Genomic DNA, 27,988 nt, shown 5'->3' on the forward strand with positions numbered 1-27,988 from the left:
CGGACGCGCAGGCTCCGGACGCGCAGGCTCAGCGGCCATGGCTCACGGGCCCAGCCGCTCCGCGGCATATGGGATCCTCCCAGACCGGGGCACGAACCCGTATCCCCTGCATCGGCAGGCGGACTCTCAACCACTTGCGCCACCAGGGAGGCCCCACTTTTACATTTTAAATCAAAACTGTTTAAGGGCCAAAAACTTCTTTTGCAACAAACTTTCTTCACTAAGTGCAGTATGCTTCTTGACTTAAGTTATGAGCTCATACAGGTAATTACAAATGAATGACATAGAATATTGGTTTTAAAGTCACTGTCTTCAAACACTGAAACAAACTGAATACCATAAGAATGTGCATAAACAATACATTCATTTTACAACTTCTGGGTTGGTTTAATAGTGTTTCTCCATTAAACACCTGCCTGGGTTTGTATTTACCATCTCATTTAGCTTTCACAGTTTACCTTTGTGGAAACTGCCTGTCAATTGCTTCAGTACTCCAATCACTGGAGACCAGATTGCTTTCTGTCAGTCTGCTTGTATAATGTTATGGTAATAGATAACAGGTGGTCAGTATTCATCGGCTGAGGTGAAGATGATGTCTCACAAGCTATAAAACATCTGAGAAAATGCTTTAACAGTTCACACTTACTACTAATTATGCCATTAGAACTTTAATTAATTCTTTACGCTTCCACTATGTTCCTTAGATGGCCATAAGGCAGGAAATCATTCAGAACAGAAAGAAAGAATCTAAAGAGACAATAAAGAGGTGTAATAAAAGAAAGAATGAGTGGCAGAATGGCTAACATTTTGCTCTGAAACTAGAGCAGATTTTGATTGCTTAATCAGTTCTGTATTTGATAATTCCCCTAAAAGGGAATCGTTTTTTAAAGAGCACCTTAATTCTGAGAACATGTTAACCACTGTCTACATTTAAACTGACTATCCTCAGTTACTAACTATATCTTTGAAAGTATTTCAAAATACTTCCCTTCTGATTTTAAGGCATCAGTAATAAAATCCTCAGAAAACAGAAATGGATAAATGAGACATGAGAAAGCTTTCACTCAAGGAAAATCTATATATTTTAAAAATATGGCCTTAGCACAAATTGCATAAAAGGTGGAAACGGGGCATTAGGCTCAATGTCACTGAACTAATGTTTAAGCTCAGGTCAATTTCGACATTGGCATCTCTGGTATCTAATTTTCAAATACAGTAGCACATCTTTAGACACATTACATGGTTAGACAGTTCTACATATCAGTAACCTCTGATACTTTGAATTTTGTAATTTTAGTTCTTACAATTTGCTTGCTATCAATTTATTTAACATATCTACAGTTTATAATTCATTTGAATAAAACTGAATACAAGAGCAATAAAATTGATATCCTTAAGAAAAATCAAAACTAGAATATTTAAGAAAAACTGTAGATTGTGTTTAAAAAATAAAAAGATAATTTTCCTTCTTATCTAGTACACTAAATAGAAATTGAACAAATATGTATCAAGACAAATGATATGAAAAGGATACCGCTCAGCAAAGTCCAAATAGTCATCTAAAAAGAAGTCTAAATTTACACACAATTTTAATATATTATGCTACTATGAAGAACTTTCCATTTTGCTTCCAACTAAAAAAATATTTTTGCTTTGTTCTCTTAAAAACTCTAATGTTCAAAAATATTTTTAAAAAGGTTTTAGGAACTAGCAAATGTCCAAGCTGCTTGGCGAAGCACTATGACTCCAAAACTAAGTTGGAAACATAACAATGCAGTTCTCAACCAACTGAACCTAGCTATGGTTGAACCCATTACAAATGTAATTTGTAATTATGCAAGAAGAGTAAATCTCAGATGCAACTTTGTTTTCTCACTCCCAGGAAGATATATGCCAAATTTCTAGAGAGATATCAGTGTCTACAAGGTTTAAGTCTTTAGTTCTAACCCAAGGCAAACAGGCTGTATAGACCAAGCAAGTCATCAAGACTTTACCTCTGAATTCTGAAGCTTGTTCATGCACCCCACTCCCCTACACTTTCCAAATTAAACATTATTAATTAACATTGATTTGGAATTGCAGTGCCACCTACCTGTTCATCCTACTATTGGGACCTAGCATTTAACAATTACCAATTTTAGCATCAAATGTGACACCACACCTCAACTATGATTTATCTAGTAAACCTCTCTCATCACACTCCCATTCCCACCCCCAGATTAATATCCTTTAGAATAGTTATGAGATTCTTATCTCAGAGGAGTGTTCCCACCTGCCAGTTATACACTTAACTTTCAAAGGGACTGGGGATATAGCAGTTAAAAAGAGGGTTTTCCGTGGGGTTTATGCTCTGTATGGAGGAGAGAGACAATAAACAAACAAATTGGTAATGTGTCAGTGATAAACAGTTCTATGAAATACTGTTTCAAAAGGTACTCTTAGAATGGATGATCAGAAAAGGCATGTTTTAGGAGGTGATCTAAAAGACAGGTGGGACAAATTGTGAGTTCTTAGGTAAGAGCATTCTAGAAAGAAGGAACAGCCCTGAAATGCCAAAGTCCTGAAATCAGATTCTTTGGGTTATTTGCAGAATAAGGAGGCCAACTGCCAGAAGAGAGGGAGCATGAGAAAAAGTAATAGGATATGAGGTTTTGGGGGTGGGGAGATGGAACCATGCAGGGCCTCGTAGGTGTAAAGTGATAAAACTTTGGAGGGTTTTTAACTGAAGTGTTAGCAATTGTTTTGTTTATGGTTTTAACAACTTGACTGCTTTGGGAAAGGTTGCAAACAGGTCAGCTGGAAAGCTATTACAACAACCCAAGTCATATGATAATGCTTGGGCTAATTTGTAATCAATGGAGTTAGTAAGAAAAGATCAAAATATTAGAAATATTTCGAAGCTAGATACAATAGAAACAATAAGACAAAGTAAAAGTAATTTTTAGAAGTAGTAGAAGACACCAAAGGCATGATCCATGAAAGAAATAATTGATTCAATTAAATTTAATTAAAATTAATACCTTTTGCTCTGCAAAAGACAGTCAACAGAAGAAGACAAGCCACAGACTGAGATAAAATATTTGCAAAAGGCACATCTGATATAGGTTTGTTATCCAAACTATACAAAGAAATTTAAAATGATAAGAAAATTAACAAACTACTTTAAAAATAGGCATCATACCTCCACAAACACCTCACCAAAAACGATATACATATGGCAAATAGCATATGAAAATATGTTCAACATCATATGTCATTAGGGAATTTCAAATTAAAACAACAATGAACAACTATTAGAATAGCCATAATCCGAAACACTGACAACAACAAATGCTGGTGACAAAGTGGAGCAACAACAACTCCCACTTATTGCTGGTGGCAATGCCAAATTGTACAGCCACTTTGAAAAGCATTTTGGCAGTGTCTTACAAAATTATACATACTCTTACTATATGATCCAATAATTGCATTATTTTGTATTTACCCATAAGAGGTCAAAACATATGTCCACACAAAAACCTGCATGTGGATGTGTGTAGCAGCTTTAGTCATAATTGCTAAAACTTAGAAGTAACCCATAGGTCCTTCAGTAGGTGAATGGATAAATAAACTGTGGCATTCAGATAATGGAATATTATTTCATGCTAGAAAGAAATGAGATAACAAGCTGTGAAAAAATATGGAGGAACCTTAACTACATATTCTAAGTGAAAGAAGCCAATCTGAAAAGGCTACATGCTATATGATTCCAACTGTATGATACTCTGGAAAAGAAAAAACTAAGAAGATGGTAACAAGATCAGTTGTTGATAGAGATAACAGAGGAGGGAGGGATGAATAGGCAGAGGAGAGAAGATTTTTAGGACAGTGAAACTATTCTGTATGATACAATTGTGGACAAATGTCATTATACATTTGTCGAAAACCATAGAATGCATAATACCAAGAGTGAATCCTGATGTAAACTATAGACTTTAGATGATAATGATGTAACAAAGTATGTTCATTGATTATAACAAATACATCATTCTGGTGTGGGATGTTGATAATGGGGGTGGTTGTATATGTGGGGAGAGGGGCAGGGGATATATGGAAATTTTCTGTACATTTTGCTTAATTTTTCAGTGAACCTAAAACAGCTCTAAAAAGAAGCCTATTAAAAATAAATGGATAGATAAATACATTAAATAAATAAATACTTTTTTTAAGTAGTAGAAATATTTTAAAGTTAATTATAGATATGGGAATGTCTTTCTAAGTTTGGTGCAAAAACTAGAATCCATAAGAAAAGATTAGCAAATTTTAGTACATAAATATTTAAAACTTCTGTTATGGAAAAAAAGAGTAAATAAAGACAATTAAAAGATACCATATTGAGGAAAAATATATATATAAGTATTTGACAAAAGATTAATATCTATAATATACAAAAGGTTTCCCACAAATCAATGAGGAAACTATGGAAAACAAAATTTTAAAATGGGCATAGGTATGAATATCATTCTTGACCCAGTTTCTACTTTTAAGCTGCTATGGTACATCATCTGAAGAACAGCCAAGTGCACAAATCCACTAGAAAAAGTGGAAGTAGATTGTCTTACAGCCTGCCAAGGGGCTCAGTGTATCCCAGAACTCCATGAAAAAGAAGTTCCTACTGCCAACCTGGAGTATGGATATGAAAACTGGAGGTCCAGCTGCTGATTTGGATAAGACGTGCTTCAATAATAAAACTTAAAATGTGGCATTGGCTTAGTGAAGGCAATCAGGCTCTAGGTGTCAGGAACTCAAAAATTATAGGCACACATTTACCAATTTAATTAATTATAGATACAGGGAAGGCAAACCACCTGCTAAACTTGCTCTAGATTAAGAGGAAATTTTTCATGACATTTTTATGTATAAGGTGATCTTTGCCACTTTCAACACAGTTCTATAAGATAGATATGAGATCAGACAGGAGCTAGATGGCAAATAGGAGAAAGGAAAAACAAATTTGATAAAGTAGACTTTTCTGCCTGAGTTCTGAAATTTAACTGAGAGACATAATTTTGTCTCTTTTAGGAAGGAGAGTTCCAAACTAAACAGTTTTAGGCAGTGAAAACAAAGCATTGGCCTTGGAATAGAAGACAGAGGCAACAAATCATTTGCAAGCACTTCTCATTAAGTGTTCTCTCTAAAACAGTGGGACACAGGTCATCAGCAAAGATCAGACAAAAATGTGACCTTCACAACCAAGCATACCATTTCACATGGTATCTAGATGAAAGGGAGAGAGAAAAGCCATGGGAGGGTGGGGGAGGAGAGAGAGAGAGAGAGAGAACACAGGAGACAGTAAGTGAAATATGTCTTCAGGCTTAAAAATTGTATATGCACTTTGGCTGCACTTATTTCTCCAGATTTGCAAAGTTCAAAAAATTTTATAACATGGTGGGCTGACAATGGAGAACTGGTGGTATTCTCATACCATCATTTATGTTGTTATTTAGTAAAGTAAGTGTATATGACCTCTGACTCAAAAATTCTACTTCTAGGAATTTATACTTCAGTGATGCCAGTACAGGAACAGAAAGACTTGTGTATACAAATGTCAAGTGCTATAATTTTTGTAATAAAAAAGCATTCTGAATGGCTTAAGGTCCATACTTAAAAATGTGTTAACTAAATATGGCACATTCACAAAATGGGGTACTATGTAACTGTCCAAATAATGAAGTAGTCCACAGATACTGATATAAAACAAAACTTCATCATATCTTAAGTTTAAAAAAGCAAGTTTCAGGACTATATATACACATGTATATATGTTTATATATACATTTGAACCTGCACAGAAAAGTTACATACCATATTACCTCTCTGAAATGGGATGGGGACTTACCAAAAACCCTTCCTGGAGATTCTGATTTTTGTTTTTACAATGAATATTTTTACGTAACAATAACTCAGCAAATAAATATATAGAAAGGAGCACTGATAGTGCTAAAACTCTCATTCAGCAAAAAACACAATAATGAGTACTGTGACAAGGATAGCAAAGAAATAGGGATGATTTCAACACAGCAATAACAACATAGTCAAACTCAAGAAGCAAGTTGTTTGGGCCATTCAGTTTCTTGGTTATATGACTCATATGAGTAGAACTCAATTAAGGTCAGCTACTAAAATAGTAAAGAGTAGTTCTCAAAGTGTGGTCCAACGGACCACCAGCATCAGCATTAACTGTGAACTTGTAGAAATGCAAACTCTTAAGTTCTACCCCAGACTCACTTAATTAGAAACTTTGGGAGTGGTGCCCAGCAATCTCAGTTTTTTGGGGGGTTTTTTTTTGGGGGGGGTTGCACCCTGCACCATGTAGAATCTTAGTTCCCTGACAAGGGATCAAACAGTGGAAGTGCAGAGTCTTAACCACTGGACTACTAGGGAAGTCTCCAGCAATCTCAGTTTTAACAAGTCTTCCAGGAGATTCTGGTGCATGATAAAGTTTTTGAGCCACTATTGGAGAGAACAGTGATTAAGAGTAAAAGCTCAGACTTCTATTTCAGCTTCAAGACATAAAGAGCTTGAAAGACAGCACTCCCTTCCTTACAATAAGAAAAGAGCTGAACAAAATGAAAATCAACAACTTTTCCTGCACCAATCAGAAAACAGAGGTCACAGGGCAAACCATCAACTGAAATTTGGAGAGAAAGGCATATACAAATAATCACAGATGAGGTCAGGTTGCCAAGAACACAAGCCACTGGAGCCATAAACATCTAAGAGCACTTAAACAGTAATTTTAATAAATTATTGGAGTTGGAGTATAGACTAAAGTAAAAATGAGAGGTTCCTACAATCCAGTCTTAGGGGATATTCACACCTCTGTGGGTTTTACTTCTAGGAACTCCACCACATTCTCACAGTGAAAAACCATGAAAAAACCTCATGTTTCTGGCAGGGGCAGGGGAAAAATAACCACTTAAAAATATGCTGAGAGAATTTCAATTACAAAGACCCACTCAGCAAGAGAAAAGATTTTACTCGAGATTTATTCATTATGGGGGGAGAAAAGTTACCCAGCTCCATCCCCTCTAGCCTTCCTATCTCATCTAACATGGAGGTGGGGGTGGCTAGGTAAAAGCTACAAGGCTCAGACTCTATTTAAGAAGGAGTTTTTAGGGAAAAACAAAGGGAATAAAAAAGATGAAAACAAGGATGCTAGAGGATACAGAAGGCTCATATACCTAAAGTTATAGGAAACAACAAACACAGCCCGACTCCTTGCAAGATTAATATAAAGCCTCACACTATAGGCCTATTCACCTCGGTTGCTATTACCTGATACATCATGCCCAGCTTTCAATATAAATGTGCAAGCCATGCTAAAAGGCAAAGAAAAACACAATCTGAAAAAATAAAGCATGCGTCAGAACCAGAATAAGATATGACAGATTCTGGATCTATCAGGGAATTTACAGTAATAATGATTAATAAGTTCAAAGCTCTAGTGAAAAAAAGACAACATTCAAGAACAGCTAGGTAATGTAAGCAAAGACATAGAAACTATAAGTAAGAATCAACAATAAATGCTAGAAATCAAAATCACTGTAACAAACATAAAAACTGCCTTTGATGGGATCAGCAGGAGACATAGATACAGCTCAGGAAAGAATAAGTGACCTTGAAGGCATGTCAATGGCAACTTCCCAAGTTAAATGCAAGGATTAAAAAATAAAAGCCAAATTGAAAAGAATATTCAAAAACTGTGGAACAATTTCCAATGGTGTTAACATACACCTTATTAGAGAAGAAATCAATGAGAAGAAAGAGATAATGGAAGAAATATTTGAAGTAAAAATGAATGAGAATTTTCCAAAATTAATGCAAGACACAAAATCACAGATCTAGGAATCTCAGAGAACACTAAGCAGAATGAATATTAAAGCATCTATATTTAGGCATAATACATTCAACCTGCAAAAAATCAAAAACAGAAATCTTGAAAGCAGCAAGAGGAAACACATAGAGGAACAAAGATTTAAAAATTATACTGAACTTTTCATTAGAAACCATGCAAAAAAAGGGAGTGGTATAATATATTTAATATGTTGAAAGGGAAAAAAAAACCCTAAAATTCTATATCTGGTGAAGTTATTATTCAAAATTAAAGGAGAGCCCGCTTCTGCCAGGGGAGGATCCAATGAGAGGACTCCAGCCCGGAAGAGGCCCTTCACCTGAGCATGCTGGCACCTTGATCTCAGACTTTCAGCCTCCAGCAAGGAGGTGGATCAAGAAGGATCTTGCTGTGATTTATGTCAGAGAGTGTTCTGCCTGTGTTTTCCTCTAAAAGTACTCTTCTTAGTTGACCAGTTTTACAGTAAAGATCATGATTTCAGTTTCTGAGTGCTAAAGAATTTTACTTGGGACAATATACAGTTTAACCTGTAAAGTATTTCAAGCCTTTGAAAAAGATGGGGAGGAGATAAAAAATGTTGATTTGTCTACTTGCAATCAATTATAAAGATTGTATGAAAAAAAGCAACTATGATTACCCAAGTTTCTGGGGGGAAAATTGTTGAAACAACATGCTCAACTCAGAGCTCCAGAAATATTATTGTCTATGACCTGTAGCCCCACTCCATCCTTGAATTTCTGATCCCTAAAGGAGTCTAGTTGACCTTTTATCTTGAAGCCTGTGAACTGACTTAAGTATTTTGTATCCACATTCTGGCAAAACCCATCACTACAACTCTTCCCTATTTCTGTCCATCCTTGAAGTTCCCTCCAAATTTTCTGGATTCTCCTGGAAATGCCTATGTCATCATTTAAATAATGTTGTCGAGAGAGAGCTTCAAGATGGCGGAAGAGTAAGACGTGGAGATCACCTTCCTCCCCACAAATATATCAGAAATAGATCTACATGTGGAACAACTCCTACAGAACACCTGCTGAACGCTGGCAGAAGACCTCAGACCTCCCAAAAGGCAAGAAACTCCCCACTTGTACCTGGGTACAGCAAAAGAAAAAAGAAAAAACAGAGACAAAAGAATAGGGATGGGACCTGCACCAGTGGGAGGGAGCTGTGAAGGAGGAAAGCTTTCCACTCATTAGGAAGCCCCTTTGTGGGCCGAGACTGCGGGTGGCAGAGAGGGAAGCTTCAGAGCCACGGAGGAGAGCACAGCAACAGGGCTGTGGAGGGCAAAGCGGAGAAGCTTCCTGGACAGAGGATCGGTGCCGACCTGCCCTCACCAGCCCAAGAGGCTTGTCTGCTCACCCACCGGGATGGGCAGGGGCTGGGAGCTGAGGCTCCAGCTTTGGTGGATCCCAGGGAGAGGACTAGGACTAGGACTTGGCGGCGTGAAAACAGCCTGAAGGGGCTAGTGCACCACGGCTAGCCAGGAGGGAGTCCGGGAAAAGGTCTGGAGCTGCCGAAGAGGCAAGAGACTTTTTCTTGCCACTTTGTCTCTTGGTGCGCGAAGAGAGGGGATTAAGAATGCCGCTTAAAGGAGCTCCAGAGACGGGCGCAAGCTGTGGCTATCAGTGCGGATGCCACAGACGGGCATGAGACACTAAGGCTGCTGCTGCAGCCACAAAGAAGCCTGTGTGCAAGCATACTATCCTGTGCAAGTTACTATCCATAGCTCCCCTCCCGAGAGGCTGTGCAGCCCACCACTACCATGGTCCTGTGATCCAGGGACAATTACCCCGGAAGAACACACGGCGCGCCTCAGGCTGGTGCAACGTTACGCTGCCTCTGCCGACCAGGCTCTCCCAGCATCCGTAACCCTCCCTCCCCCCCGGCCTGAGTGAGCCAGAGCCCCTGAAGCAGCTGCTCCTTTAACCCCATCCTGTCTGAGAGAAGAACAGATGCCCTCAGGCGACCTACATGCAGAGGCGGGGCCGAATCCAAAGCTGAACCCTGGGAGCTGTGCAAAAAAAGAAGAGAAAGGGAAATTCCTCCCAGCAGCCTCAGGAGCAGTGGATTAAATCTCCACAATCAACTAGATGTACCTGCATATGTGGAACACCTGAATAGACAACGAATCATCCCAAATTGAGGAGGTGGAATTTGGGAGCAACAATATATATATATATTTTTTTCCCTTTTTCTCTTTTTGTGAGTGTGTATGTGTATGCTTCTATGTGTGATTTTGTCTGCATAGCTTTGCTTTCACCATTTGTCCTAGGGTTCTGTCTGTCCATTTTTTATTATTGTTTTTTATTACTTAATTTTTTTTAATAATTATTTTTTATTGTAATAACTTTATTTTATTTTATTTTATTTTATCTTCTTCTTTCTTTCTTTCTTTTTTTCCTCCATTTTACTCTGAGCCATGTGGAGGGTAGGCTCTTGGTGCTCCAGCCAGGCGTCAGGGCTGTGCCTCTGAGGTGGGAGAGCCATGTTCAGGACACTGGTCCACAAGAGAGCTCCCAGCTCCACATAATATCAAACAGTGAAAATCTCCCAGAGATCTCCATCTCAACACCAAGACCCAGCTCCACTCAATAGCCAGCAAGCTACAGTGCTGGACACCCTATGCCAAACAACTAGCAAGACAGGAACACAACCCCACCCATTAGCACAGAGGCTTCCTAAAATAATAAGGTCACAGACACCCCAAAAAACAAAACCAGAGCTGGACCTGCCCACCAGAAAGACAAGAAACAGCCTCATCCACCAGAACACAGGCACTATTCCCCTCCACCAGGAAGCCGACACAACCCACTGAACCAAACTTAGCCACTGGGGACAGGCACCAAAAACAACGGGAACTACGAACCTGCAGCCTGCAAAAAAGGAGACCCCAAACACAGTAAGTTAAGCAAAATGAGAAGACAAAGAAACACACAGCAGATGAAGGAGCAAGGCAAAAAAACACCAGACCTAACAAATGAAGAGGAAATAGGCAATCTACCTTAAAAAGATTTCAGAATAATGAAGTAAAGATGATCCAAAATCGTGGAAATAGAATGGAGAAAATACAAGAAACGTTTAACAAGGACCTAGGAGAACTAAAGAGCAAACAAACAGTGATGAACAACACAATAAATGAAAGTAAATATTCTCTAGAAGGGATTCATAGCAGAATAACTGAGGCAGAAGAACGGATAAGTGACCTGGAAGGTAAAATAGTGGAAATAACTACTGCAGAGCACAATAAAGGAAAAAGATGGAAAGAATTAAGGACAGTCTCAGAGACCTTTGGAACAACATTAAAGGCACCAACATTCGAATTATAGGGGTCCCAGAAAAAGAAGAGAAAAAGAAAGGGACTGAGAAAATATTTGAAGAGATTATACGGGAAAACTTCCCTAATATGGGAAAGGAAATAGTTAACCAAGTCCAGGAAGCACAGAGAGTCCTATACAGGATAAATCCAAGGAAAAACACAACAGACATATATTAATCAAACTATCAAAAATTAAATACAAAGAACAAATACTAAAAGCAGCAAGGGAAAAACAACAACACATAAGGGAATCCCCAAAATGTTAACAGCTGATCTTTCAGCAGAAACTCTGCAAGCCAGAAGGCAGTGGCAGGACATATCTAAAGTGATGAAGGAGAAAAACCTACAACCAAGATTACTCTACTCAGCAAGGATCTCATTCAAATTTGATGGAGAAATTAAAAACCTAACAGACAAGCAAAAGCTAAGAGAATTCAGCACCACCAAACCATCTTTACAACAAATGCTAAACGAATTTCTATAGGCAGGAAACACAAGAGAAGGAAAAGACCTACAACAATAAAGCCAAAACAATTAAGAAAATGGTAATAGGAACATACATATCGATAACTACCTTAAATGTAAATGGATTAAATGCTCCAACCAAAAAACATAGATTGGCTGAATGGATATAAAAAGAAGACCTGTATATATGCTGTCTACAAGAGACCCACTTCAGACCTAGGGACACAAACAGACTGAAAGTGAGGGGATGGAAAAAGATATTACATGCAAATGGAAATCAAAAGAAAGCTGGAGTAGCATTCCTCATATCAGACAAAATAGACTTGAAAACAAAGGCTATTACAAGAGATAAAGAAGGACACTACATAATGATCAAGGGATCAATCCAAGAAGAAGATATAACAATTGTAAATATTTTTGCACCCAACATAGGAGCACCTCAGTACTTAAGCCAAATACTAACAGCCATAAAGGGGGAAATTGACAGTAACACAATCATAGTAGGGGACTTTAACACCCCACTTTCACCAATGCACAGATCATCCAAAATGAAAATAAGGAAACACAAGCTTTAAATGATACATTAAAAAAGATGGACTTAATTGATATTTATAGGACATTCCTTCCAAAACCAAAAGAATACACATTCTTCTCAAATGCTCATGGAATATTCTCCAGGATAGATAATATCTTGGGTCACAAATCAAGCCGTGGTAAATTTAAGAAAATTGAAATCATATCAAGTATCTTTTCTGACCACAACACTATGAGACTAGATATCAATTACAGGAAAAAATCTGTAAGAAATACAAACACATGGAGGCTAAACAACACACTACTAAATAACCAAGAGATCACTGAAGGAATCAAAGAGGAAATCAAAAAATATCTAGAAACAAATGACAATGAAAACATGACAACCCCAAACCTATGGGATGCAGCAAAAGCAGTTCTAAAAGGGAAGTATATAGTAATACAATCCTACCTTAAGAAACAAGAAACATCTAAGTAAACAACCTAACCTTACACCTAAAGCAATTAGAGAAAGAAGAACAAAAAAACCCCAAAGTTAGCAGAAGGAAAGCATAAATATCAGATCAGAAATAAATGAAAAGAAATGAAGGAAATGATAGCAAGGATCAATAAAACTAAAAGCTGGTTCTTTGAGAAGATAAAATTGATAAATCATTAGCCAGACTTAATCAAGAAAAAGAGGGAGAAGACTCAAATCAATAGAATTAGAAATGAAAAAGGAGAAGTAACAACTGACACTGCAGAAATACAAAGGATCATGAGAGATTACTACAAGCAACTATATGCCAATAAAATGGACAACCTGGAAGAAATGGACAAATTCTTAGAAATACACAACCTTCTGAGACTGAACCAGGAAGAAACAGAAAATATGAACAAACCAATCACAAACACTGAAATTGAAACTGTGATTAAAAATCTTCAACAAACAAAAGCCCAGGACCAGATGGCTTCACAGGAGAATTCTATCAAACATTTAGGGAAGAGCTAACACCAATCCTTCTCAAACTCTTCAAAAATATAGCAGAGGGAGGAACACTCCCAAACTCATTCTACGAGGCCACCATCACGCTGATACCAAAACCAGACAAAGACATCACAAAGAAAGAAAACTACAGGCCAATATCACTGATGAACATAGATGCAAAAATGCTCAACTAAATACTAGCAAACAGAATCCAATAGCACATTAAAAGGATCACACACTATGATCAAGTGGGGTTTATCCCAGGAATGCAAGGCCTCTTCAAAATACGCAACTCAATCAATGTGATACACCATATTAACAAATTGAATGAGAAAAACCATTTGATCATCTCAATAGATGCAGAGAAAGCTTTTGACAAAATTCAACACCCATTTATGATAAAAACTCTCCAGAAAGTGGGCATAGAGGGAACCTACCTCAATATAGTAAAGGCCATATATGACAAACCCACAGCAAACATCATCCTCAATGGTGAAAAACTCAAACCATTTCCACTAAGATCAGGAACAAGACAAGGTTGCCCATTCTCACCACTATTATTCAGCATAGTTTTGGAAGTTTTAACCACAGCAATCAGAGAAGAAAAAGAAATAAATGGAATCCAAATTGAAAAGAAGAACTAAAGCTGTCACTGTTTGCAGATGACATGATAGTATACATAGACAATCCTAAAGATGCTACCAGAAAACTACTAGACCTAATCAATGAATTTGGTAAAGTAGCAGGATACAAAATTAATGCACAGAAATCTCTGGCATTCCTATACACTAATGATGAAAAATCTGAAAATGAAATTAAGAAAACACTCCCATTTACCACTGCAACAAGAAGAATAAAATATCTAGGAATATACCTACCTAAGGAGACAAAAACCTGTATGCAGAAAATTATAAGATACCGATTAAAGAAATTAAAGATGACACAAATAGATGGGGAGATATACCATGTTCTTGGATTGGAAGAATCAACATTGTGAAAATGACTCTACTACCCAAAGCAATCTACAGATTCAATGCAATCCCTATCAGACTACTACTGGCATTTTTCACAGAACTAGAACAAAAAATTTCACAATTTGTATGGAAACACAAAAGACCCCGAATAGCCAAAGCAATCTTGAGAACGAAAAATGGAGCTGGAGGAATCAGACTCCTGGACTTCAGACTATACTACAAAGCCACAGTAATCAAGACAGTATGGTACTGGGACAGAAACAGAAATATAGATCAATAGAACAGGATAGAAAGCTCAGAGATAAACCCACACACATATGGTCACTTTATCTTTGATAAAGGAGGGCAGAATATACAGTGGAGAAGAGGTAGCTTCTTTAATAAGTGGTGCTGGGGAAACTGGGCAGCTACATGTGAAAGATTGAAATTATAACACTCCCTAACAGCATACACAAAAATAAACTCTAAATGGATTAAAGACCTAAATGTAAGGCCAGAGACCATCAAACTCTTAGAGGAAAACATAGGCAGAACACTCTGTGACATAAATCACAGCAAGATCCTTTTTGACCCACCTCCTAGAGAAATGGAAGTAAAAACAAAAATAAACAAATGGGACCTAATGAAACTTAATTTGCACAGCAAAGGAAACCATAAACAAGATGAAAAGTCAACCCTCAGAATGGGAGCAAATATTTGCAAATGAAGCAATTGACAAAGGATTAATCTCCAAAATTTACAAGGAGCTCATGCAGCTCAATATTAAAATAACAAACAACCAAATCCAAAAATAGACCTAAATGGACATTTCTCCAAAGAAGATATACAGATTGCCAACAAACACATGAAAGAATGCTCAACCTCATTAATCATTAGAGAAATGAAAATCAAAACTACAATGTGATATCATCTCACACCAGTCAGAATGGCCATTATCAAAAAATCTACAAATAGTAAATGCTGGAGAGGGTGTGGAGAAAAGGGAACACTCTTGTACTGTTGGTGGGAATGTAAATTGATACAGCCACTATGGAGAACAGTATGGAGGTTCCTTAAAAAACTAAAAATAGAACTACTATAGGACTGAGCAATCCCACTACTGGGCATATACCCTGAGAAAACCATAATTCAAAAAGAGTCATGTACCACAATGTTCTTTGCAGCTCTATTTACAATAGCCAGGACATGGAAGCAACCTAAATGTCCATCAGCAGATTAATGGATAAAGAATATGTGGCACTTATATACAATGGAATATTACTCAGCCATAAAAAGGAACAAAACTGAGTTATTTGTAGTCAGGTAGATGGACCTAGAGACTGTCACATAGAGTGAAGTAAGTCAGAAAGAGAAAAACAAATACCATATACTAACACATATATGTGGAATATTAAAAAAAAAAGGTCATGAATAACCTAGGGGCAAGACCAGAATAAAAATGCATACCTACTAGAGAATGGACTTGAGGATACGGGGAGGGGGAAGGGTAATCTGGGACAAAGTGAGAGAGTGGCATGGATATATATACACTACCAAACGTAAAATATATAGCTATTGGGAAGCACTTACATAGCACAGGGATATCAGCACTGTGCTTTGTGACCATCTAGAAGGGTGGGATAGGGAGGGTGGGAGGGAGGCGGAAGAGGGAGGACATATGGGGATATATGTATATGTATAGCTGATTCACTGTTTTATAAAGCAGAAACTAACACACCATTGTAAAGCAGTAAATAAATAAATAAATAAAAATTAAAGGAGAAATAAAGACTCCAAGAGACAAAAAAAAAAAAAAAAAAGAGAGAGAGAGAGAGAGAGAATTCATTGATAGTAGACTTTTCCTGAAAAAAATGTTAAAAGAAGTTCTTCATGGAGAAGAAAAATGATATATGTTAGGAACTCAGATCTATATAAGGGAAGGAAGAGTCAGAATAGGAATAAATGAAGGTAAAATAAAATCTTTCATTTTACTCTCAATTAAGCTATTAGATAACATTTTTCAAAATATTAAAAGTGTTGGATGATTTTAGCATATGCATAACTGAATGAATGACAATAATGTTTTATAGGATGTGATGGAGGAATTGATAAAACTCTCTTAGAAGGAACTTGCACTACCCATGAAGTAATATAGTGTTATTTTAGAATGGGCTTAATTGGTGTTAAATATATATTGCAAATTATAAGAAAACCATTAAAGGAAGTATAATTAATATGCTAAAGGAGGAGAAAAATGAAATCAAATAAAATGCTCCATTAAAACAAGAGAAGGCAGAAAACTGAGTGTAACAAATAGAAGACAGTTACAAACATAACTATTAAACAGATTACATCAATAATCACTTTAAATGTGAATTGTCTAAATATACCAATTAAAAGACAAAGATCATCAGAGTGGGTTAAGAAAAAGACCCAACTATCCACTTTAAATACGACGACACAGATTAATTGTAAAGGGATGGAGAAAGATATACCATGCTAATATTAATCAAAAGGAAGCTGAAGTATCTTTATTAATTTCAGACAACACAGACTTTAGAACAAAAAACATTATCAGGGATAAAGAGGGGCATTACATAATGATAAAGGGATCAATTCTCCAAGAAGACATACCAATGTATATGCAATATAATGACAGAATCAAAATACATGAGGCAAACACTAAGAGAACTGCAAAGAGAACTACACAAATCCACTATTATAGTTGAGGATTTCAGTTCCTCTCTTTCAGTGTTTGATAGATCATGCTGGCAGAAAATCAGTAAGGATGCCGTTGACCTGAACAGCACCATCAATCAATTTGATCTAATTAATGTTTATAGGATACTTCATTCAATAGCAGCAGAATACACATTCTTCTTAAGCTCACGTGGAACATTTATTAAGATAGACCACAGTCTAGAGCATAAAACACACCAACAAATTTAAAAGACTAGAAATCATGCAAAATATGTTGTCAGACCAATTAAACTAGAAATCAATAACAGAAAGATAGCTGGGAAACCCCCAAGTATTTGGAGATTGTGCAACACATTACTAAACACATGGGCCAAAGAAGATTCAAAAGAAATTTATAAATAGTTGAATGAAACAAAATACAACTTATCAAAATAGTGGGATGCAATAAAACGTGTTTAGAGAGAAATTTATTGCGTTAACCACATATGTTAGAAAATAAGAAAGATCTAAAATCAATACTCTAAGCTTCCAACTTAGGGATCTAGAGAAAGAAGAACAATTTAAGTCTGAAGAAAGCAGAAGAGAAGAAATAATACAAATTAGAGCAGAAATCAATAAAATTGAAAACAGGAAAACAACAGAGAAAATCAATAAAATCTCTAGAAAAAAATAAAATTGATAAAACTCTAGCAGGTTTACTTAAAAAAAAACAGGGAACTAAGAAAAATTACTAATATAAAAAATGAGAGAGCAGCCATTACTACTGTTGCTGTGGATACTGAGGAGATAATTAGTGAGAACTATGAACAAATGAATATTTCTACCCCCAAATTTGATAACTTCGATGAAATGGAAGCATTTCTTGAAGGACACAAACTACTAAAACTCACACAAGGAAAAATCAGTAACCTATTAAAGAAATTGAATCAACAATAATCTTCCAAAAAAGAAAGCACCAGACCCAGATATTTTCATTGGTGAATTCTACCAAATATTGAAGAACAAAATGATAGCAATTCTCTACAATCTCTTCCAGAAAATAGAAGCAGGGAGAATACTACTCATAACCTATTCTATGAAGCTAGCATTATTATCCTAATACCCAAATCAGATAAAGCCATTACAAAAAAGGAAAACTGCACACCAATATTTCTCATGAACACCACTGCAAATTCCTCAAAAAAATATAAGCAAGTCAAATCCAAAAATGTATGAAAAGAATTTTACACTACAACAAAGTGGGATTTTTTCCAGCATGCAAGGCTGGTTCAACATTTCAAAATCAATTAATGTAATACACCACATCAACTGACTAATCAAAAAAAATCTTATGATCATATCCATTGATGCAGAAAAAGCATTTGACAAAATCCAACACCCATTCCTGATTTTAAAAAACTCTCAGCAAACTAGGAATAGAGAGAGAATTCCTCAGATCAATAAAGAAAAAAACCTCAATAAACCTATAGCTATTATAAATGATTGAATAATTAAGAAATAAGGAAAATAAGATAAATATCCCATGTAAAAGAACTAATAATAATTTACATGACTATTCCCTCAAGGAGAGGAAGCATAACTCTTCACTTTTTAGTTGTAGACTGTGCCTATGCCATACAAAGTGTTGATAATGCAGAAAAAAAAAAAGGAAAAAGAGTAATTTTACAGTGGAGAAGACAAAGAGTACTTCAGCCAAGTAATCAAGAATAATATGAATAGTCATAAATCATGTTGATAGTATATATGCTTGATATGATGTGATGAAAATGGCATTTTACATCTGTGGTCTTCCTCCCAGTTACCAATAACTCTAGTCTTACCATGAGAAAAAAAGGACATCAGATAAATCCCACTTGAGAGACATTCTACAAAATACCTGACCAGTATTCCTCAAAACCTTCCAGGTCATCAAAACAGGGAAAGACTGAGAAACTGCCACAGCAAACGGGGTCTAAAGAGACATGACAACTACATGTAATGTGGTATCCCAAATAGGACACTGCAACCAGAAAATAAAAGTACATTATGTAAAAATGAGAGAAAGCTAAATAAACTATGGATTTAATTAATAATAATGTATCAGTATGTATCAATAATGGCTCATTATTTATAACATATATCTCATTACTTGTAGTAGAAACTGGGTATGGGATAAATGAGAAGTCCCTGTACTACCTTCTCAGTTTTTCAGTAAATCTAAAACTTTCTATTATTGATTAAAAGGTTGCAGGATCAATTTTGAGTTCTAGCTTTCTAAGTTTCTATTTTTAAATTATAAACTACTTCACCTCTTGAAGCCTTATTTTTCTCCTTATAAGACAAGTATGATAATAGAAAATATATCTTATAGAGTTACCATGCAGATTAAGTGCTATGTGAAGCTTTTAGTATAATGCCTGGAACATGACAAAAATGCAAAAGGAAAATAATTATTACTATAGCCAACAAGGAGAATATGTGAGTCATCTAGGTCTTCCAATCAAGGAAGAGAGAAATTTGTGATGAGCTTGGTATAAGAGCAATTCCACTTGTATTGGGCTCAGAGTTAAAAACATTCTTTATTACATTATTATTTTTAGTAGTGGTGTAGTATTCACATTCGTTCATTATCCTCTTTTATTTCAGTGTAACTTAGATAAGAATTACAATTATTTTCCTTAGATTTTTGGTTGTAATAACTTAAGAGCTGAGGTATTTGAACTTCATTATAAAGACACTCTCAGGAGCAAACTGTTTCATTGCCTAGAATGGCACACTTGCCCATCAGTAGTCTGTGAGTCTTCTATCCTATATTATATACTCTATTCTGTGACCTTTATTACAATAGATGAAACCTTCATTGGGTAAATTACTAGTCATGATGAAAAATATGGTGCAAATAAGTAAAGAAAGATGAGTTTCATACTTTTTGTTGTCTGGAACATATATGTATATATCTAAGAGAGGACAGCTAAGACACCTGATTAGTAATTTAATAGGATTCACTCCTGTATTTGATAATGAAATGACACATTGAGCACCATAAATCTGGCAAATCTTGGTCAGTCCTCTTCTTCATGAATCTACTTTAATTCATTCTTAGTAATCTACACTATCTTTACAGACTGGCTATTTATTTGAGGGTATTTTAAACAAAATTGAGATAAATGCAGACCCACTGTTAGAAGCAACAATCTCTAGCAGCCAATATTCTGCAAATAAGTGGTACTGAGCTGAGATTATTGCAGCCAATATATTAGATGAAACCAGGAACTTTGTGAACCACTTTGAAAAATAGTCTTTCACAATCAAGAAATTTCCTCTAGATTCCACCTGCAAAAATCAATATTGATTCTTGTAAAAAGCTTCTTGAACACTTAGCATGGAAGAATCAATGCTTTTGGCAGATTATGTATATAGCATGGCATGCATTATACAGTTAATTCAGTAATAAGCATTAATTCCAGGTCAGCAGACATTCATCAGGCAATGCTCTCATGAAAACATCTGTCAAATGCTTTGCATAAAGCATGGCCAAAGTAATTTGAGGATCACTCTTGGAAATAAAAATATGATTTCTATCATTTCTTTATAGATAGAAAATGTATTTGTGCATTTAATTACTCATTATAGATGTATTAGTATTTTCTGTCATCAACTCATGTTGTAAGTAATAAAGTCACAACATAAATTCAAATGCCTCTTCCTTAGGAGCTGAGAGATATATATCTATATATCCATATTATCCATATCTGTCTCTCATTTTATTTATACATATAAACATATATATATAAACATATATATATATATGCTTTTGTACATAAAATTCTCTAAAGAAAGTAAAGGTAACTGAAAATAGCATAAAATATGTATTCAATTATAAATAATTGCTATACTAAAACAAATAATATTTTACATTATTTTTCTAATAAGATTTAAGAAGCTAAAGTTCCTTGAAGTCTGGGCAATAAATGCATTAGCCACAGACACAGCCTACTTCTCTTCAATATCCTGGAGGAAAAGCATTTTATTAATTTGGTGGGAAATATACAATATGGCTGTGAGATTCCTTGCTGAAGTGTAAAGCCACTTGGTTGAGAAGATGGTCCAAGGAATGAAAAGAACCAGAAATCTTGTGGAAACATAAGAACTCAACTTTGGATCTGGCTCACAAACAGCATATTTTATTAGTGGATTTGGATAAAAAAGGGAAATGCTATATCATGTTTCTCAGAAACAACTACAAATTTACAGAATTCCTACACAATTTAGTGATACAAAGAGGATATGTGACTGACCAGAGATCATTCCAGGGGCAGAATTTTAGGAAGGTAATTTTGTACCAAATGGCACCAAGCTTCCAGCGACAGATACAAAGGAATGATGCTCTGGACAGAAAGTAGGGAACAAATTGCTATTAATCAGAGGATGGATGAGAGTCCCAGCCTGAGATCAGATCTTTAACTCCACGGTTTATCTTCCACTGCTCATGCCTCAGTCAACATAAATTGTAATTTCAATAACTTCAAGTCTCCTATCAATGGCCCATATCAAGATGAGGCCTTGGGGAGTATGTAACTTCTGATTCTGTGCTTGAATGTGCTTAGAGATATTTCTTCAAACCTATCTGATATGCATTTCCATACATTAGAAGATGATGTATGCTGTTAAACAATCCAAACAGTTATCTTTGGCCCCAAAGGATTTCTGCTTCTGCATAAAGGTTATTTTAGAGTTCAAATTCTTTCTGCAATTTGTTGTCTGTCATTTTAGTTTTCCTGATCAATGGAAAGTTAGTCTGGCTCCAGCACCAGATGCCACTGCTGTAGACCTTCCTGGGCATCAGCACCTGCTGCAGCCTCTTAGAGAAGATGGGACTGGCTTTGCTGCCCCTCCTTCACCTTTGAGCTGCTGTTGCATGGCCCAGTAGGTATTTTACTAAAAGCTTAAGTTTCAGCAACACTTTTTTTACACTGGGACCCTCTAAAAATCCAATTAAAAAATAGATAAATCTGAGATCCAGTAAAATTTGACCATACTGAAAATGTGGGTTAGAAAAGTCTTCCAACACTAACTTTCTAAAATTCTCATTTGTGTATGATCAAAGCATTAGCATTTGGCATTACTTTTCTAGACAAGAAGTGATAAACGTAGCCAAAAACACCTGCATTATATAAAGTGATGTAGTTTGCCACACATTGTAATGGTAATACCTCAGAGCTAGTAGAGTATCTTCCTGATCCTCAAAGACAGTAAGTTGTATTTTATTTTTCTGTCATTTTGTTTGTGATTTTATTTTGTACCATATTCTAACTTAGATACAACAAAACTCTGACTTAAGGTGAGGAATGATATGTGTTAAGAATCATTTTAATTCTCTATAAAGCAGCAGGCCCCAATCTTTTTGGCACCAGGAAAGACAATTTTTCCACGGATGGGGAGGGATGGTACAGGCAGTAATGTGACTGATGGGGAGTGATGGGGAACGGCAGATGAAGCTTCACTTGCTTGCCTACTGCTCACTTCCTGCTGTGTGTCCCGGTTCCTAACAGGCTGCAGACCAGTGCCTGTTCCTGGTCCGGGGGTTGGGGACCATGCTACAAAGCACTGTGATATGCCTAGAGGTTATAAGCATGGACTAGCATTTCTGGAGGGGTGTGTTCTAATTCACTTTATTGTCACAAGTACTGTATGAGTAGGTGAAATTCTTATCACCAATTTAAGGATGAGACGGCTCAGGCAATTCAATGGTGAGGCTGTGATTTAAACCCCATGAGTGATGATTTAGTGGGTGGTATCTGCAGTGGAGAATGGCACACAGTAAAGTATGAAAAGATTAAAAACTCTCTGATGATGGAATGTGTTACATTTCTAGCACCAAGTGCCATATTTCAAAGTAGCTGTTGTCTGATATTTTTTTCCTAAATAAAAATATATTTGATTAAATGAATGGAAGTAACTGATTGTCTGCCACACTGGCTATAGTGTGACATAGTGGTATCTTCTCAGTTTTAATTGGCCACTGGACTTGAGAAGTGACTCAACTGGTATACTCTATAAGGCACGTGTAAATGATCAGAACCTAAGTATTTTCCCCATTAAGAAAAACAAAATGACATGGAGTATCTCTTGACCATTCCTTCTTGTTGTCCATTGGAGAAAATATTATGCATTGTAACTTTAGTGATTATTAATTAAAAAACTAATCATTCCTGATCGTGCATTTTTTTGGTCATTGTGGAAACTCTTGAGACACTGCAGGATCCTAAGGTATTTTGTCCCAGACCTTAGGCTATAATACAAATCCTAGGCTCACCTTGCATGAATAGTCATGCTGGTTCATTTAAATGGCACTGACAGCTCATGAGCTTCATACTGAGAGGCCAATTTGAAATAAGATGTTTTCTTGTTTCAGTATCTGAACATTGCTTACTGCATTCTAAAATTTATGCAGAGTGATACCCTGAGCTATGACAGTTTTCCTTTTCTACTTTACTTTCCCTCAGTATCTTTTCCATGAGAGAAGCAGAGTAATCCTTCTAAAACAAGGTTAGATTATTTCACACTTCTGTCCCAAACCCCATAGTAGCTTCCAGTTTAACTTATAATAAGTACGAAGTCCTTACTGCAGTGGTAAGACCCAAGATGGTCTGGTCCCAGTCACCGTTCTGACCTAATCAACTTCCATTTTCTTCTTGCTGACTCTTTCCAGCCACATGAGACTTCCTGCTTTTTCCTGATTCATCAAACAGGCTTCCAGCTCAGGGCCTTTGCATTTGTTGTCCCTCTTGCTGGGACATTCAGTTTTCAGCTCTCCTCATACCCTAGAGTTTTCTGCTCAAATACTGAATTCTTAAAAAATACTTCGCTGACCACCCTGTTAGCTCCTGTTAACACCATTTGATGAACATATTTGTCAGTTTATTATCTCAGTCCCACACTATAATATGAGCTTCAAAACACTAGGGAGTTATCCATTGCTTTATCACTAAGTCCCATAAGAGAGAGAGCCTGATACATTATAGGCATTTAATATTTGTTAAATGAATAAATAAAATAATGAATTGATCTTAAAAAAACATAAAAACTAAAAACCCTTCTGCACATTTTCTAAAACACTATCTTTTATTTCTGCTGACCATGAAATATCAGCCACATGTTATGGATAGAACTTGTGTTTGATGCTACTCTTTTTGTTAACATAATATATAGCCATGCGCCCTCACTTACCAAGGCCATTTTAATGTCAAATTTGAACCATTCAAAAGTCTTCACAGTAAAACTCCACAGAAAAGACAAAATATAATTCATCTTATATGCTATCCACAAAATTGCAGTGCTCAAATGGATATTAAAGCTATGTAATCTAAGTAGCAAAGACTTTTGCAGACAGCTGTTCTTTTTATGAAATTTTAATCTTGGAACAATGATTGATAGGGTAGAGGGAAATTAGCCTTCCCAGGATTGCACAAGTTCATCAAAAGCTTTATTCTTTAATAAGCAATGGCAATGAATAAGAGTTCTTATTGTGGCAAAAGTCTAAATGGACAGATTTTTAAAATAAAAAGTTTTACTTTTAAGTGTCTCTGTGTGATTCCCTTTAAAATGGAATAGAACCCCTTCAACATCTGGATGCCAAGGAATGAGCTTACTGGAATAAAGCTTTCTAAGATTTTCCAAAATAGTCATTAAGTTCAATTCACTTCTATGATAACTATCACAGCTGGACCTGATGACTTTATGGTGACTTTATCTATCTATCTCTCAGAGTATTTTAGGGATCTTGAAAAAAATGTTCTTAAAATCCTATACCTGGCTTCCCTGGTGACCAGTGGTTAAGAATGCACCTGCCAACACAGGGGACATGGGTTCGAGCCCTGGTCCAGGAAGATCCCACATGCCACGGAGCAACTAAGCCTGTACGCCACAACTACTGAGCCTGTGCTCCAAGCCCGTGTGCCACAACTACTGAGCCAATGCGCCACAACTACTGAAGCCTGCACACCTCTAGCCTGTGCTCTGCAACAAGAGCTCTGCAATGAGAAGCCCGGGTACCACAACGAAGAGTAGCCCCCACTCGCCACAACTAGAGAAAGCCTGCGTGCAACAATGAAGACCCAAAGCAACCAAAAATAAATAAATTTTAAAAAAATCCTATACCATGTCCTCTGTTTTACTAGACTGTAGTTTTGTGAGGGTAGAGGCCTTCAGTGTCCTGCTCTGCATTGAATCTCCAGTGCACCTAAGTAGTAAAGTTATGCATAAAATACTACTGTGTCTTTACTTCCTGATAAGTGACCTTTCTTTAATTTGTCAAAGACATACATAAGGCTACAAAAGAAATGAAGTTTTGATTAAGTAAATACAATGAGAAAAGCAGCTCAGTTTTTACTTAAAAATTAGGCTTTGAGGCTTACATTAGAAATAATATTTCTAAAAGCCAAACCTAAAAAATCAGATAAACTGGGTTTATTTGAAGAGAAGAAAATGTGTTCAAGATCCAGAACAAATAATGTAGCAAATTAAGTTGATGTCAGAGCAATAGATTTGGAAGAGAATTAAAGATGAAATAGATGAGCCAAACTCCCTAGATAATTTGATAAGTGTTGTTGATTTTGGCAAAGGGGGTGAGTGACATAGACCTTCATAGAAGTTTCTGAGGCTGAAGATGAGATCCATCATCTGGATGGACCAGGGAGTCAGCATTGAGAATAGCCTCCACTCACCTCCTTTGCCATTTTTTGTCAGTGCCAAAGAACTATTTGAAAGCAAGGATAAGGCCTGCAAGCCTTGCCTTGCCATTCAAGTGAGAATCCCATAGCCTGTACAGAGAAGCTGCCTCATCTGTTCAACTCATCCTACTGATTGGTGCCCACACATCACCCAGAAGAAGTAGAGTGTATGCCTTGAAATTTTGGTAAGCCCCATCTGAACTGCCTACATGGGCATTTAACTTCAATGTCCTAAGACATTTTTAAGTCCCACAGTAAAGGAATATAGAGTCCTAGGTTATCAACTGGATTATGATAATGTGGAAAAGAAACCTGAATCATCAGTACCTGGTGAGATCAGAGAGTGATAAAAATCCACCCCCAGTATGTCTCACATGGTGAAGGCACTAAAAATATTTTCCAATATTCAGGGCATATCTTCTTTTTGTGACATTTAACTCATATTCATACATAAATGTTGTTCTGGACTATCTATCAATCTATCTGAAATAACCTTTTTTTTTTTTAACTTTCTATTCCATCCTGCTATATAAATGTTCTAAGGTGGTTGTGAGCACTTGTGAGTATTTTATGTGACTAAATATGCATATGTATAGTTTTATTTACCTCGGTTTACCAGGATAAACACAATCTTCATATTTAATTAAAGTCTATAACACAGATTTTACAATTCTGAATGTAAAATAAGTAAAACTATACTCTTTCTCCACAAATAGGGGAAAATGTATATATATCCAAGATGGCCTACCTTTCCTTAATACTGGCATTATAATTAGGTAGTATCCCAAACTTTTTCCTTTCCAAACATTTTCTTCTTAATAGTTGGTGCTATTAAGAAGGTAGCTATACCACAAACTTTGCTCTCTGGCTATACTTCATTGTTCATATCATTAATAAAGAGGATGTATTGACTACCTCCTCTTCACAAGGTACAGGAAAAGACATGGAAGAAATCCTGTTTTGAAAGACAGAATAAACATATTGTACAAAACTTTTTATTTTTGTAATATATAATGCTTAAATGACAGAAGAAAAATGTAATCTGATTATTGGCAGTTACTACATTAATTATACAATTGCCATTAAAATATGAATTTAAGAAATATAATGGTAGGCTAATGTGAAGAAAAGTAACCTAGTGAGGCCTTGGAAATCCTCCTGCTTGGTTAAAATGAAAAACAAAATAATTGCTTCTATTTTGTGTAAAATGCGGTCATCCCAGGGTTCCATCTTCTCACAAAGAAATTCATCAAAATTACACAATTTTGTTACCTACTTATTAAACCTGAATATACATGATCACCATTTCAATGTGAAATTTTCATAGATATTGAGCTTATTAGGATATAATATATAGTGTGTTTGTCTAACCTAGTAAACTCAGAGGGTATGAATCATATTTACTCAATGGTTTTATCTTATATGTCAGAGAAAATAGGGTGGAAAGTAGGAGGTGTGATGTGGGAAATGTATGTCAAAATAATGTTGAGCAGTCTGTAGACATTTTTCAAACAGCTTACATTCAGTAGAGCATGCTGGATCTTGGACTTCTCAGCAACTTTCTCTCAGTTCTTCTAGTAATATTTATAAACTCATTTTGCAGCTTTGCTCTTTTCCTCCCTGCATGCTGATTCCCCAGCTGTTTAATTTTTTGCTATTACTTATTTCAAAAGCATGTCAGCTTTTTTTTTGTTGTTGTTGAATCTAATTAATGTTTTATTTATGTACAAAGACTCTCATAACAGAAATGAAGACACTGAAGCATATTGAAATTAGTTACTCACAATTATGGGTATAACAATAATAATAGTTAACAATGGGTGATTAGCATATGAGGTGCTGTTCTAAGCAAATTTTATCTCATTTAATCCTTATACAGCCTCAGAGGTAGATACTATTAAACATATCTACTTTATAGGACTTCCCTGGTGGTCCAGTGGTTAGGACTCAGTGCTTTCACTGCCGTGGTCCTGGGCTCAGTTCCTGGGCTCAGTTCCTGGGCGGCGAACTAAGATACTGCAAGCCATGCGGCGCGGCCAAAACCAAAAAAAATTCTCTCATTTATAGATGAGAAAGTGAGGTACAAAGTTAAGTAACTGGTCAAAGATTAATACAGCTAGTAAGTGGTGAAATTAGAGATTTGAACTCAGGCAGTTTGACTCTAAATTCTAAACCATCATGCTATCCTACCCTTCATTAGAATTTTAGAACTAAAAAGGACTTTAAGAATTTATATAGCCCAAAATCTCTCATTCTATGGAAGAAGAAACCGAGAACGAGAAAAGTGAAATAGCATGCCTTAAGGTTGGTCTCTCAGCTGTTTACTGGCAGAGCTGACCAGAAACCAACTATCCTCAAGTCACATAGATTTATCTTGTACCCTTCTTTCATCTAGCATTGTGTTGGTTCTCATCCAGCATTTGCAAAGGAGAGCAAGAACTGTCTTTA

At 36.2% G+C, this 27,988-nt stretch overlaps 1 protein-coding gene across 1 annotated transcript in view; it reads right to left on the reverse strand.

Annotated features, from left to right (window-relative positions):
* Window positions 1-27,988, reverse strand: part of LRP1B (LDL receptor related protein 1B) — a 1,545,691-nt gene that overhangs the window by 363,651 nt on the left and 1,154,052 nt on the right. The gene's annotated exons all lie outside the window — the stretch shown is intronic.

This window comes from Mesoplodon densirostris, chromosome 8, assembly GCF_025265405.1.
Source record: "Mesoplodon densirostris isolate mMesDen1 chromosome 8, mMesDen1 primary haplotype, whole genome shotgun sequence".
NCBI classification, from domain to species: Eukaryota; Metazoa; Chordata; class Mammalia; order Artiodactyla; family Ziphiidae; genus Mesoplodon; species Mesoplodon densirostris.